The sequence below is a fragment of the Etheostoma spectabile genome, unplaced genomic scaffold, assembly GCF_008692095.1.
Source record: "Etheostoma spectabile isolate EspeVRDwgs_2016 unplaced genomic scaffold, UIUC_Espe_1.0 scaffold00569348, whole genome shotgun sequence".
In the NCBI taxonomy this organism is placed as follows: Eukaryota; Metazoa; Chordata; class Actinopteri; order Perciformes; family Percidae; genus Etheostoma; species Etheostoma spectabile.
Window position 1 is genome coordinate 1 of NW_022605078.1, and position 13,384 is coordinate 13,384.

Here is a 13,384-nt window from a genome sequence, read left to right on the forward strand (position 1 = left end):
ATAGATATAATCATTCAGGTGACAGGTTTGCCACAAGGGCATCATACTAAAATGTGAACAATATACATTGGCGCAAGGGACAGAAAAAGCACAAACAATAATAAAGAGATAAAGAAACAGAAGGGAGACCATAGCATAGCCAATGCTTCTAGGAAGATTTACATTTCTTCCATTTATCAGATAACCTCCAAAAAGAAAACACAGAGTCCATAAATAATGTAGTCCCTTTGAAAGCTAATGTGAACAGATGTGCCTCTGACTGGCAGGACAGCGAGTTGGTGCACACAGTGAGTGGAGAGGAGAGGGTATCACCTCCGAACAGGAGGCAAACCACACCCAGGCTCACACAGAACAGAACAAAAGAAAACACTGATCCACTGCTGTGATTGGACCAAGCACATCTGACATACAGGCAGCAAAATAGTGAAAGCTATGTGCAAAAAGGAGACTTTGTGAGATTTTATAGGATTTTAGAAAAATAACGCCCAACAAATTGAATTATATTTGTCAAAAATGAATACAACTCCCATGTATTGTTATCTACTACAGATGTTCCTTTTACAGCCCAGCTTTCTAGATTATCTAGAGATGGTGCACTAAATGCAGGGTTGGTATGAATTCCATATATACACTTTTTTATATTTGTTTGAAATGGTCTTTACACCCTGACATCAATAAATACCTTTTGGGCTCTGAAAAGAGCAAAAAAAAAGGATCTGTCATGGTAGCTGCTGTAATCCTGTAAAAACGCCCACCTCACAGGCTCGTGGTGTGCTTGGAAAGAACCAACGAAATGCCTCCTTGCCCTGCTACGCCGGTCTCCACCCCTCCCGTGTACGAGACCTGAGCTCATTACGTTTTCGTCACGTTGCTAATAGTAGTTATATTGTTTAAAGTATTCAGTGTGATAATATATAGGTTTTTCAATACCGGTGTATAAATTGCGGCCCTTTCTCCGCTCTGCTCTGGAGCAGTGGAATAAGCAGTGCTCGTGCCCGTCGGAACCGCGAGACAAGATGCTACTTTCAAATCTTCTCACGTTTTTTCAATGTTGCCAACCCTGCCTTTAAGATTGTGCATCAGAAATGGGGAAATATGTGGCATCTTTTCCCAACAGCTTTGGCTTGTGGCCACTTAACACAAAGCAATATCTACTTGTTTGGTTGTGTATACTGTCAGTGTGACCAGTTCAGCAAATTATATTTTCCCTCAATTTGTTTGAATGTTTTTTCAAAGGCCCAAAAAGTAGCCTGGTCCTACGAGACTCTGGTCCATTTTATTGTACAGAGAGTCTCACCACTCTGAATGTTAACTTTCTTGAAGTTTAAAACTATTGGATCCGCCCAGAGCCACTCAAAACCAGAACTGGAACTGATGGTCCGATACCATATTTTGCTTCCCGATGCCAATCCAAACAAACACAAACAATGAACGCAACAGAACTTTTTTTTTATCCAGTTTGACAGTCAGTTGTAACCAAAGAAGGACATAATTAAGTACTTTAACGTAGATATTTCTTTCTTTACGTGGTATTGGATCGGTGCATAAACTCCACTACTTACTTCCCGATACCAGGTTTTAGGCAGTGTCGGAGGCAACACTACATCTCTAAACACACGAGTTTAGAAATATACTGTAGGTCCTGTACTACTATCTGGAAGCCTATCTGACCAAGTCGACTATCTCAGTTATTTCTGAATGGTGAAAGGGATTACCCTTAGACCCGAAGAAGGTTCGACTGGATAGATTTTGTTGAGGTGAGTTTTACCTTCTGCCTGGGCTGGTTGGAGAAGACACCACCACCGTGTTGCAGATGGTGAGAGCAATGAAGAAATCAATGATGTCAGCGAGGTCAGAGGGTAGCTGGGACATGGGCTGGCTGTGGAAGCGCATGAAGTCCATGACTGCTGGCTGCATTCATTGACTTTGTCTAGAAGCTGAGGGTCAGGGGTGATATCTTTCTCCTGAAGGACAGAGGAGGGTTTGTCAGAGGAGAGCATCATCACAGAGGGCAAAGGACGACAGGACGGTGAGGCACACTGACCATGGGGCTGCTGAAAGCCGTGTGCTTAGACAGGATGCTGGCCTCGCTTGGCCTCCGCCCTGCTCCCCGTCCTGCGGTGGGACTTGGGGCTGGGGTGCGCAGGACCACCCGGGCCCCTCTGGTGGCTGGTTCACACTGTCCCGCCGCCTGGGCAGGGTGCCACGTGAGACGTACAGTCTCCCTCCTCAGAATCCATCTCCTGGTACATAGCCAGTCTTCTAGCTGGGAAAACATACACAAATCATTAAGAGTGACTTAAAAAGGCAATGGCTGCTCGCTGGTGTTGTAAGAGAGTGTTTGTGTGTGTGTGTGTGTGTGTGCGCGCGCGTTTGCTGGCTTGTCTCACCATTGGCATCATGGGAGTACTCCACCCTGCCACAGTGCAGCGGCGAAACACCATCTTGTTCTCCGTCAACGTGCCCGTCTTGTCAGAGAAGATGTATTGCATCTGGCCGAGATCCTCCGTGATATTTAGAGCTCTGCACTGCAGGTGAGAGTCCGTCTCCTCGTCGTACAGATCCATGTCCTGATGGGATGAAGTACACTTGGCAGATCTTGACAATTTCAATCGACACAAAAAGGGAGATAGGTATCAGCACCTAGGAGAGGACAGAAGCTTTGTTAGAAAAGAGACAGAGCTGGTTATCGGTTTTTCAAGCTCGCTTTGTGTATACACATAGGAAGACCGCAAAGTCATTACGATAAATGCATCCACATATCGAATCAGCTGTAACAATGGACATTACACTCACAGGTTGAGACTGTGTGATAACCAGTTAGCAAGCGAGTTAAAATACTTAGCTAAAAGTAATGGACAAAAAGTAAAATATAGTTAGCTAAAAGCAATGGATACATGGTTAAAATAGCTAAAAGTTATGGACAAATGGTTTAGTAGGTAAAAGTAATAGATAAATGTGAGCTAAATAATAAATTAATAGATAGTTAGTTGGATGAAATAAAGAGTGGTGAAAGAAGGGGTAGTGATTTGACGGGTGTGGCTAACATAAAAAGTTTGTGAATCATCGTTTTAGACTATTACAGCTTTTATGTTAGCCATCATATTTCTCAAGATATTAATCATTTAAAAAGTGTCATGTAAGGATGCGGGTATATGTTTAATTGTTTCCAAAAAATGTGTTAATCCTGAGTGAGACATTGCCAAGGAACACTGCTGGAAAGAAGTTTTGGAGAAATGAGTCATAGCTTTTGGGAAGGCAGTTCAGCCTGCACATTCTCCATGTGCCTGAGATGCCAACAAAGTCATGTGTTTATTCAACAGGGTATCAAGCATAAAGTCGAGCAATACTGGTAGTTCTTTAACCTCAAACAGTAACTGTTTGTTTGTACAGTGAAACATAACTGCTATCTCCACTGAGCTTCTTCATTTATTCCCAAGTACCCAATATCAGGGGAACTAACTGCAGTAGCTGACACAGGACGGGGCGACATTTTCACTGACATTTCAGCATGCAAGCAGAAAAAAAAAGATAAATAGGTACAACTCATCAATAGGTGTCAGGTGGCATTTCGTCTGTAATAAAAAGATTATTTTTGCAGTGTCAAGCCAGTTACTTCTTTACTCCTTTTCCAGCTTAAATGTGACAAAGAGATCTAGAGGTCACACACCCCCCGGGGCTGAAAGAACTACTGCCGATCCTTGATTTACAGCACTGCTTGTGTACAGCCAGTGGGATAAAACATTTTAACCCTAACGATACAATCTGTTTTGTTTATGTCTTTATCTGTGCCTTTGTTTCTTTAGGCTTCTCTCAGTTCGTACCTGAAAGACGATGATCATGGTAAGGAGAGATAAATGGCTGACGATGAGGTGATAAGTCTGTCCCCTCTGGACTAAGAACGTCAAACACAGGTCTCTTATCTCCGTACTGAAACATCCACAGCCCATGACCTGGAACAGCAACACCACAAGGTCAACTCATACAAACACTGGAATAAGAAGATATCAATAAAAAGCACAGCAAACACAGCCAGAGATGTCCCTTTTTGTCTTTTGGTGTAAGAAATATTTGTTTTCCTTCTTGTCTTAACTAGATGTTGATCCTGGATCCATGTGTCATGTTATGTAATTTTGTTCAGATAAGTTTGTGATATACTTGTTAGATTTTGTTTGTGTACTTTCTTTCCTGTACTTGCCGTGACATGTGTTCTAATATTTTTCAATTTAATATTTAATTTCGGACCCCACTAAGACTAGCTGGTCGTCTAGGCATCAGCTAATTGGGAATCCTTATAATACACTTAACTTTCGCAATAAATGTAAAGAAATCAAGGTTTAATGTCAAACTTCTCAACAGAGCCATAAGGTTTTTAGAGGTTGAAAACAATGGTTTACATATCTCTGAACTGTTACGCACCAACAGCAGTAAACAGGCACATGACCAGCAGGATGATGACACACCAGAACACATCTACATTCATCTGTCGCTCCAGTTTACTGCGCTTGTAGCGCGGGCCCGTTGTTGTTTAGCATGGCTTTGGTCTCGTGACCTGCAAAGACACACAGTGTGTAACAGCACACTAACAGCAGCAGGTCAGGGTGAAAATGGAGTGTGACAGCGAGCCTACAACATGTTATGGGCGGGGCTAACCTGCGTAAATGACTATTCCCACAGCCTCTTCGGTGTTGCGGATGGTGCAGCCTCTCAGCAGCAGGTTTTCTTTGTAAAGTGCATCTCTTCGGCCACTTCGATGGATTCTGTCAGGTTAGAAGATGCATAAAAATGACTTCAAGTGCTGGTCTAAAAATGTTATCAAACAAGGGCAAAATGATCATTGCTATGTCTTTATACTCAAGTGTAAAAATACTGCTGCTAGGAGAAATAGAGTATCTGTCTATGCCAGAGCCCCAAGACAACATCTGTTTATTCTGCTGAGCACCTCAATTGATCATGCTCTAAAGCATCGTGGTCTTCCTCGCCAGCAGCACCCTTATCTCAGCACAAATTCACTCTGATACAGAAGCACTGACCGTGCTCCGCTCCACAGAAACCCCTCGGGCTTAGAATCAATCAGGCAATCACTGCTTTATCGCTGACCCTTGGACCCTCACTTCAGACTCTTAAATTTAAAGCTTGTCGGGCTCATCGCGAGTGTCGATGTTGTACAAAGACTGAATCAGCAAGGAAGTTCAAAACCTCTCTTAGAAAAGGGTTTTAAACTAAAAGTGAGATGTATAGGCTGAGCTGTATCAAATAAGGGACAAATGTGTCTGTTGTGGGGGAGAGCTGAGCTTTTAATGTCAGCCTTAATCCTGCTACTAAACCAGGATTACAAGGGTGTTAGTTAAACAGCCCCACAACCTTTAGCTGGAAGCAGTGCTTAATCATCTCTGTTGTAGTTCTTTCAAAGTCACACAACAGTCAGCATGTTTACTAAAAGTTCCATCCTTTGGCCTCTGACAGCAGGCCGGTGGACACGTCACCACCGTTATAGATTAATCACTGTGCCGGAGCTCGAAGGCGCTGTAGTTTACACACAGCGCATCCCAGCCATAGCTCACACTGTTCAAGAAAGTGATAACACTCGGAGACACAGAGTGCTTTTCTCTCCCACAAAGGAAGTGAGATTAGACTTGGTGCCATTGCCTCTTAATGTAATAAAACACTGCTGACACAACTGCCCCCTCATCCTGCCACTGTGCCCCATGCTCCACTGTAGCCTGGCAACGGAATACCTGGCAGCATCTGGTCTCCTTCTGAGCAAAGAATAAATGTCATATTAATGTGAGTGTGGGTCAGCCCGGCTTTTTACTGTAAGCTCAGAGGATGTTCTCATCTTCCAGTGAAGAGACACAATGAAAAGGCCAAGAAGACACACCGGGCATTATTCCAGGCCTCTGATATGCTAACAATAGCAGGGAGCGAACACGCTGCATCCCACTGACAACGTGACCATGAATAGTTCAACATTTACGGAAATGCACTAATTGCTTTCTTTCTGAAGATTAGCTAAGAAGATCGACACCACTCTTATGTCTGAGGACAAACAGGGAAACCATTAGCTCTGTAAGAAGGTAACTGTAACATTTTCTACCTCATTGGTTTGAATTAAAGCTTAAAATGTGACATGGTGTGTTGTATTTGTCACTGAATTATTTCTTGGCTGGACTTTGTGGAGTTCTGTTGTCACCACGAAGTTGCCTGGCAACATCTTCAATAATCGAGCGAGGGTGAAAACGTTTTATGTCAACATTAAAACTTGTAAATGCAACAATCAAATTACACTGCATGGACAACCCAATTTCAACTGTGTTACTGTAGATGTTTGAGTGCCAACTCATGCCAAGTGGCATCCTAGATTGGAAGTGAAACACAATTTAGTTTTGCATTCTGCTGACTCACAAGAGACAGATAGAATTAGTATTACTGCCTTTCAGTTGTAAGGATCCACCAACCACTCAAGTTTACATGCAGTTTACATCCATGTCTGGCCAGACTCACATAATACACATAGCATAAATGTATGAAAATGTTGTCAAAATTAGCATATGATTCTTGAGATATGGCCCAAAACATGTCAGTGTAATCAGTTTATCCTAAAGTCCAAATAGAGTTTGTTCCAAATTTGAAGAAATTTCCTCAAGGCATCCTGAGATAACGCATTCATAAGATGGGCTGGACGGTGGACGAAAGACCCACACAGAACATTACGCCTGGCCTAGGCTACCGCTGGCACAAAGGCATAAAAGGCTTTAAAACCAAAGCAGCAGATGCTGAGAGTAGTAGTATGGGTCAAGCTCAAAACCACCAGATCCTACATTTTGCATAAAACAACTCAATAGCATCTCTGATTAGTCCCACCTCGCATAGTACTGACATTGAAGTGTAACATCAACGCTAGTTGACCAGTATGAAACACGACAAGTGGATGAACAGATGTCACATACTGGTTAGTTCAATAGCCACAAGCTATATAGCAAAATTAGCTTAAATGTGCCTAATAAAAGGAAAGGGACAAAGTACACGCAACAGGATGGGCTGAATCTACAAGCTTTCCTCCTTTGCCATCTCTGTCAACACCTCCACTACATCTTGAGAAAAACATATCCTCAAGCATTTCTACTGCCAAACACAGACAAAAGGACGTAAGGTATAACACAGGAAATCAGCTGAGAGAAGGGGGGCAAGTTGTTGTCGCTTAATACGCAAGCAGGGCTAGCTCTCGCAGAGGTCTAGGAACTCCAGCTTCAGTCATCAGGTTGCAAAGAGCAGCGGATTCTTCCGTTAATATATGTATATATATATAAATATTCTAATGTGCATGGTCAAACAGGCAAAACCCTGCAACAAATCGCAGGAAAGCAAATTGTCATCTTGACTTGGAAAAACTGTTCAGGTCATAATTATAAGTTGGAAACTCCTGGCTTGTCAACAAACCGCAGTTTCACATTATTTCCATTCTGGAGCAAAACATCACTGGAAATGTCACTGCATCATTTACAATGAAATGAAAAACTTAAAGTTGAGCATCTTAGGTTTCAAACATTGGTTTTAAAATGTTGGGCAGCCATCGGTCCCACCTTGTACGGAGCGGACTAAACAAGAGAATACTCACATGTAGCCTCGGGAATCTGTTCAGGTCGTTGTTGGGCTTCTCACATTCAATTCTGCCGTTGTACTTTAAGGGGTCAAAATCACAATCCTGCACAAACAGACAACCAGAGCACAGGCACGGGGGTCACACATGGAGCAACGCCTATGCTGTATTTTAACATTGAAATATTTTCTATGATCTGAGGTGCAGTCAATGATAGAGGATGATTTCATGGGGTAGGTAGACGTTATTTATTGTTATTTTTCATGTTTGATCTTTGCATTTGATAAATTATTGAAGGATTTGTAAATTATCAACATTACCAGTATTATTCTTCTACTTATGGGAAAATATATCACCAGAAATAGAAAAAAACATTTGGCTTTGATAACGAGTGCACACACAACTTTAAAAAAAATGTAACTTTTAAAATACAGAGTAGTAAAACTAGCATCTTCATATGAACAAAAAAATAATCACTTCTTGGGTAATTGCAATTTCTGATTGGCTGACATGTGTGCATAAATAACCTTTAATGCACAAGTAGTGCTCCATAGCAGCAGTAGTTGGTTGACTTTACTTAATTGATTAGCTGGGTGTAAAGTCCCAATAAGCTTTTGGGAACGTGAAGTTTTGTAACCAACAACACAATTCTTTCAAGCTATTTGTGTGTGACATACGCAGACCAATCAGGACTAGGGGTGTAACAATACCTCGATCTGGATCGATATATCAACTGAATGTTTATTGATCCAATTTCACTGGTCATCTTTAAGATGCGCTTTTATTTTGAAATTACCACTTTATATTTATTCTTTTCTATTAAAAAGTAGTATTTTTTTTAATTTTTTTTTAAGATTATTTTTTGGGGCTTTTCCTTTGTTGTATTGGAAATGCCTCGTGTCGTTAAAAATCCAATTTCAATATCTAAGGAGTAGATCTCATTAGCGTCCGTGAGCAATAAGCATGCAGCATGCTTCCACCATGATCTGATAACGTCTGTGATTGGCTGTCTAACGTTACATGTAGTAGAGACCGGCAGGAAAACCTTGACGCTACACAGAGTCGGTCACGTAGTCGGAGCTGGACAAATATTAAAAAGATTTGTGCCATAATGTGTAATGTCGTCATTTTCTTTTTGTTTCATAAAATTGTTATCGAAAGAAGTATTGTTTAGGAGCAGGTACAGAAGTCACGATATGGTATTGGTACCTGTATTGAACATTTTGTAATGATACCCAGCCTGGTGATATCAGTAAAATTGTATCGTTGTCCTAAGAATCAATTTAATATCGTATCGCGATAAATAAGAGATTTACTGTTCTATCAGGATAAGATGGAGACAAAATGTTAAGGAGCGGCCCCCTCACCAGGTCAAAGAAGCTGCGGACGACCTGTCTCTGCTTGAGGTTGGTCTCTCCGTCCAGTGTGGCGGTCTCGATGTGGCACAGCCGGTCGGGGTCACTGGAGCTCAGCAGCAGAACATCGGCGGGGAGGATCTCGTTACATCGCAGCCTGATGAAGTCTCCCACCGCACTCCTTCCAGTACCTCTCCACATATCGTCTGTCCGCTCTGCCAGAACAATGAGAGGACAAAACGGCTGGTAGAAGCTGCAGGGTGAAAGATGAGGTGCTATTGTTTTTATAACTGGTGCTTCTATAAACAGAAACTGCAGCTCGGCTTCCATAAATCAGTACGGGACAGGAAATATGTCACGCACGCATGAAAGAGGAAGCCTGTTTGTTGACATCAATTTCCTTGACAACTTCCTCCTCAATACGTCCATCAAAGACAAAAATGTCCAAAATGTTGTTTAGCAGGGACATGGCACTGTATTACATAGTGATTTGGGATGAGACTTCTTCAGAGTGTTAAACCAACTAAGGAGCAACAAATTCCACTTTGTATTGCATGACATCTTCTTTGTCACAACACTGTTTCAAAATAAATCTCTCAAGGTTTTCTATTCTCAGTCCACATCAACACAATCAAACAATCAATGAGTTTGCGTGTCCCGCTGAGAGACCGTAACTGACGTCCCTACTTTGAGGAACTTGCTGCACTCGCAAATATTAATGTGCTAAACGTCACTAAATGGTAACCACGGTTCATTTCTGAACAATGTGATATTCCTGGTTGTGAATATGCTAAATAATGCCACACAGCCAAGCTACAAACAGCAGTCAGGAAGTGAAAAAAAAAAACACTCATAATGTTATTTATTCATAACAAACCGCCCCCCATACCCTCTCCCCCCTTCCCATTAAGACTCATATCCAAGTTTATAAAACATTCCCTCCCTTGAATTTGGTCACCAAAATGCACGTGGGGTCAGCATGAAAATCAGATATGCCATGCACTTTATATTCCACTGGACAAACAAGGGTGAACAGAATCTAAAAGACATTGACAAACGGAAAACTTATGTTAGTAATATTTCTAGAGCTGCAAGATGAATCACTCAGAATAATCACCAACTATTTACATAATTGATTCATCGTTTTGAGTCGTCTCTTGTAACAAAAAAAGGTCAAAGTTCTCGTTAAGCTTCTTAAATGTGAACATTGTGTAGCTTCTCCAGTCCTCTGTGACAGTAAACTGAGTATATAGTTGAGTTATGGAAAAAACAAACATTTGATTTAGAATGTCATCTGGGCTTTGGGAAAACACCAATTGACATTTTTCACCATTTTATAACTCAACAGATTAATCCACTATGAAAATCTTCGTTAGTTGCAGCCCTAAATATTCCCTCTTGGTCTAATTTTTGTAGTGCCTGAAAACTCATCAACAGCCTGAGGCGAGATGGAAAAGACTTAGGTCGTAGATAGAGCACACAATTGTTCAATAAGTGACCCAGTTTTGTAAAGTTTGCTATTGCAGTAAAAGTTGTATGTCAGTGCAGTGTGCTCACTGATGTACTAACGCTGATCAGTCAACCAGTCAATCTCTGAAGTAGTTCATTAAATTAATTACTTCATACACAGCAAAATACACTTATTTTGAGACTGGGTTTGGTCAAATTCCCAAGCAGTGTATAACTACAAATAAGCAGGAAATCGATCTGCATATCCAAAACCACCAGACATTCCTCTGCTCCAGCTTCTCAAAACTGAAAATATATCAAAATATCTTTTGAGTTTTGGGCCGTTACATAAAAAGCAATTTGAAAACATCCCTTTCTGGAACATTGTGACCTTCCATAGACCATGAATTGAGAAAATACTCTGCAGATGCACGCTAATGATAATAATTGTTAGTTGGAGCTCTCTTAAGTTTCTACTTTTCTGGCTAAGCACAATACATGCTGTCTGGAGAAAGGACCAAAAACACTTCTATAAGACCGGGAGATATGGGGGGTGCCATAAAGAATCACCAACAACTAAAAACATTTTAAAACATGGTAGCAAACATAAAGAGGCCGCCACACTGAGTAAACTTATATTTGAAATGCGTGATTGTAGTGAGCATGTGGTTTTTGTCATCTTTGACTTCATATCTTATTAAATACTATACTGTAACAATAACCAAGATGTATATCTGTGAATACTATGAATTATGCCTGTTGGAAATACCCCTGAGCGCTGTTCTTACTGGTGATCTTTGTGTAAAAAGGTCACAGCTCCCCCCAAGGTTTTCAACTTAGAGCAACAGTCCGGAATAGAGGATAAATGATGTGTTTTTTTCTACATTTACATTAAAACCCACTAGAGATATTCTCTGTAACAAACACAGAAAGTGAAAGGAGGACAGAATCTGAGGTCTACTGGCCGTCCAAAGTCCTTCAAGGCTGCTTAAATGTGAAATGTATCTTCCATTCTTTGCGCATGACTCCAAAATACTAAAGTAAATAGAGCAGAGAAAATATGGCCCATGCACTTCACTAATTAATTCTCCAGTTATGGAAGAATGTATCAGCTTAGATATTAAACGGCAAGTTCATGTTGTGGTCGATCTAGATGTTCACAGACGTGGGAGTCCAGCTCGCTCCTGGACCGCACCGGCCGATGTGGTTGGCACTCTTTAAAGCTAATTAAGAACAAACCATTACTATCTGTCCAATCGGAGTTTCCGTTGACGACTAAAATACTTCTGAACGTTAACATGTTCCACCAGAACAACTTCCTTCCTGAGACTATTTAGCAGAGGCACCGGGGCTCCGTCCGGAGCTTAGCCCCGCCACGGTGATTGTGATTGGTTTAAAGAAATGTCAATAAACCAGGGTCTCCATCCCAGAATGCTGTGTGGACTAGCCAGACCCTCCTGTGGAGCGCTGTGGAGGAAGCTCTCTGTCAAAGTGAGACTAATTCTCAATTAATCAATTAGTTGGTCTATGAAATTTGATAAAATGGTTAAAAATGTTGATCAGTGTTCTCCAAAGCCCAAAATGACGTCCTCAAATGTCTTGTTTTGTCCCCAACTCAAAGATATTCAGATTACTGTCACAGAGGAGAGAGAGAAACTAGAACATATTCACATTTACCAAGCTGGAATTAAAGAACTTACTTTTTCATAAAAATGGTTGGCGATCCATTTAATAGTTGAACGCTAATGGATTCATCTTTGCAGCTCTATATCCCATATCATAAAGACAACCTCATTCTGCGTTCCAAATGAAAGTATCTGTGTAAGGATGTGAAGAAAAGCATTAGGCAAACCATCCCACATGGTTCATTAGCTGCAGTTAGAACACCTCCAGAGAAAGAAAAAGCGATAGGCAGTTTAAGAGACTGTATTTTCCTTGAGAAAAATAAAATGACAGTGCCGTGTAGGTTTAGTCAAGTCAGCGGTTGCCAGGTTGAGAAAGGAGATGTTTTGCACTCTATTGCCACAGCGTAAGAAAATTCAATTAGTCCAACCTTGACAGAGCAGCATTGGGTCACAACTTAGCTAAAACTGTGGAGCCACTAAACACAGAGCCTTTTGATACCATGAATTATGCTCTGTACATGGACGACAGGGCTGCTTTTCATTAGCAGAATACACTCTGCCCTGGCAGCGCTGGGGGTCTAGTTAGTAGTAGAGAAAGCTTGGGAGGGAGACACAGGTTGTCAGGCATACTGTCTCATCATTAATAATAATGACAGCACTAAGGTGACGTCTGTATAATCAGAAAAAAACGTTTTACACACCTCTCTGACAGATAGGTGGGCAGCAAACTGGAGGTTTTCTGGACTTGAGGATTCCACATGTGAGATTATATATATATATATATTATATATATATATATATATATCTATATTATATATATATATATTATTCCTTATGTGTTAAGCCAGGCTTCACTCTGAGGCCTGAACTGTTTTTGGTTCCCCATCCTGGACCCACACAAATGATGAATATGTGACTGAGAGTCTGACATCTGGTCAGACAAGTTGAAGGCCCGTTGCATCATTATGGCAAGAAAGTGAAGAAAATGTGAGCAATCTTCCACAGCTGATGGGAATGTGTGTGTTGTGGGTGTGTGTGTGTGTGTGTGGTGAGAAGATGCATTGGGGGAGGACAGTTTTGTACTAAACACACAAGGTTTCAGCAACAGCTGGACTCTGCTAGGCCCCGCTTACCTGCTGTACACCAGACAGTCCATGTGATTGATTCTCGGTCCGACCTGTGTCTTCTGTAGTCCTCCCATAAGTCTTTGATGGCAGATGCAGACAAAATGAAAACTACAGGAGCCAGAGCTAGTTCTAGGCTGGAAGGCATTGCAACTGGAACGAAATTCAGCAAAAGCGATGAAAACAAAGTAGACATTGGCAAAATCTATGGAACTGCTCGAACAGATTCTT

At 41.4% G+C, this 13,384-nt stretch overlaps 1 pseudogene; it reads right to left on the bottom strand.

Annotated features, from left to right (window-relative positions):
• Nucleotides 1–2,174: 2,174 nt before the first annotated feature.
• Nucleotides 2,175–13,381, bottom strand: LOC116684832 (probable phospholipid-transporting ATPase VA; annotated as a pseudogene).
• Nucleotides 13,382–13,384: the final 3 nt, after the last annotated feature.